Source organism: Triticum aestivum, chromosome 5A (assembly GCF_018294505.1).
Source record: "Triticum aestivum cultivar Chinese Spring chromosome 5A, IWGSC CS RefSeq v2.1, whole genome shotgun sequence".
Lineage (NCBI taxonomy): Eukaryota > Viridiplantae > Streptophyta > Magnoliopsida > Poales > Poaceae > Triticum > Triticum aestivum.
The window spans coordinates 146,862,619-146,865,550 of NC_057806.1; positions in this window are offsets into that span (position 1 = coordinate 146,862,619).

Genomic DNA, 2,932 nt, shown 5'->3' on the forward strand with positions numbered 1-2,932 from the left:
AGAACCAATATGAGCATCCAGGTTCCGCTATTGGTTATTGACCGGAGATGAGTCTCGGTCATGTCTACATAGTTCTCAAACCCATAGGGTCCGCACGCTTAACATTCAGTGACGATCAGTATTATGAGTTAATGTGTTTTGATGTACCGAAGGTAGTTCGGAGTCCCGAATATGATCACGGTCATGACGAGGAGTCTCAGAATGGTCGAGACATAAAGATTGATATATTGGAAGGCTATGTTTGGACATCGGAATGGTTCCGGATGAGTTCGGGCATTTACCGGAGTACCGGGGGTTACCGGACCCCCCCCCCCCCGAGTATATGGGCCTTAATGGGCCTTAGTGGGAGAGAAGAGAAGGCAGCCTAGGATCCCCTCCCCCCCAAGCCCAATCCGAATTGGGTGGGGGGGCGGGCTGTTGGGGAACGTAGTAATTTCAAAAATTTCCTACGCACACGCAAGATCATGATGATGCATAGCAACGAGAGGGGAGAGTGTTGTCCACGTACCCTCGTAGACCGAAAGCGGAAGCGTTATCACAACGCGGTTGATGTAGTCGTACGTCTTCACGGCCCGACCGATCAAGTACCGAAACTACGGCACCTCCGAGTTCTAGCACACGTTCAGCTCGATGACGATCCCCGGACTCCGATCTAGCAAAGTGTCGGGGAAGAGTTCCGTCAACACGACGGTGTGGTGACGATCTTGATGTTCTACCGTCGCAGGGCTTCGCCTAAGCACTGCTACAATATTATCGAGGACTATGGTGGAGGGGGGCACCGCACACGGCTAAGAGAACGATCTTGGAGATCAACTTGTGTGTCTATGGGGTGCCCCCTGCCCCCGTATATAAAGGAGTGGAGGAGGGGAGGGCCGGCCCTCTCTATGGCGCGCCCTAGGGGAGTCCTACTCCCACCGGGAGTAGGATTCCCCCTTTCCTAGTCCAACTAGGAGTCCTTCCATGTAGTAGGAGTAGGAGACAAGGAAGGGGAAGAGGGAAGAGAAGGAAGGAGGGGGCGCAGCCCCTCCCCCTAGTCCAATTCGGACTAGGCCTTGGGGGGTGCGCAGCCTGCCTCTCCCTCTCCCCTAAAGCCCAATGAGGCACATATACTTCTTCTCCCGTATTCTCGTAACTCCCCGGTACTCCAAAAAATACCCGAACCACTCGGAACCTTTCCGATGTCCGAATATAGTCGTCCAATATATCGATCTTTACGTCTCGACCATTTCGAGACTCCTTGTCATGTGCCCGATCTCATCCGGGACTCCGAACTCCTTCGGTACATCAAAACTCATAAACTCGTAATATAACTGTCATCGAAACCTTAAGCGTGCGGACCCTACGGGTTCGAGAACAATGTAGACATGACCGAGACACGTCTCCGGTCAATAACCAATAGCGGAACCTGGATGCTCATATTGGCTCCCACATATTCTACGAAGATCTTTATCGGTCAGACCGCATAACAACATACGTTGTTCCCTTTGTCATCGGTATGTTACTTGCCCGAGATTCGATCGTCGGTATCTCAATACCTAGTTCAATCTCGTTACCGGCAAGTCTCTTTACTCATTTCGTAATACATCATCTCGCAACTAACTCATTAGTTGCAATGCTTGCAAGGCTTATGTGATGTGCATTACCGAGAGGGCCCAGAGATACCTCTCCGACAATCGGAGTGACAAATCATAATCTCGAAATACGCCAACCCAACATGTACCTTTGGAGACACCTGTAGAGCTCCTTTATAATCACCCAGTTACGTTGTGACGTTTGGTAGCACACAAAGTGTTCCTCCGGTAAACGGGAGTTGCATAATCTCATAGTCATAGGAACATGTATAAGTCATGAAGAAAGCAATAGCAACATACTAAACGATCGAGTGCTAAGCTAACGGAATGGGTCAAGTCAATCACATCATTCTCCTAATGATGTGATCCCATTAATCAAATAACAACTCTTTGTCTATGGTTAGGAAACATAACCATCTTTGATTAACGAGCTAGTCAAGTAGAGGCGTACTAGTGACACTTTGTTTGTCTATGTATTCACACATGTATTATGTTTCCGGTTAATACAATTCTAGCATGAATAATAAACATTTATCATGAAATAAGGAAATAAATAATAACTTTATTATTGCCTCTAGGGCATATTTCCTTCAGTCTCCCACTTGCACTAGAGTCAATAATCTAGTTCACATTGCCATGTGATCTAACATCAATAGTTCACATCTTTATGTGGTTAACACCCATAGTTCACATCGATATGTGACCAACACCCAAAGGGTTTACTAGAGTCAGTAATCTAGTTCACATTGCTATGTGATTAACACCCAAAGAGTACTAAGGTGTGATCATGTTTTGCCTGTGAGAGAAGTTTAGTCAACGGGTCTACCATATTTAGATCCATAAGTATTTTGCAATTTTCTATGTCTACAATGCTCTGCACGGAGCTACTTTAGCTAATTGCTCCCACTTTCAATATGTATCTAGATGAAGACTAAGAGTCATCCGGATTAGTGCCAAAACTTGTATCGACGTAACCCTTTTACGACGAACCTTTTGTCACCTCCATAATCGAGAAACATATCCTTATTCCACTAAGGATAACTTTGACCGCTGTCTAGTGATCTACTTCTAGATCACTATTGTACTCCCTTGACAAAATTAGTGTAGGGTATACAATAGGTCTAGTACATAGCATGGCATACTTTATAGAACCTATGGCCAAGGCATAGGGAATGACTTTCATTCTCATTCTATTTTCTGCCGTGGTCGGGCTTTGAGTCTTACTCAATTTCACACCTTGTAACACAGGCAAGAATTCTTTCTTTGACTGTTCCATTTTGAACTACTTCAAAATCTTGTCAAGGTATGTACTCATTGAAAAAAAAACTTATCAAGCGTCTTGATCTATCTCTATAGATCTT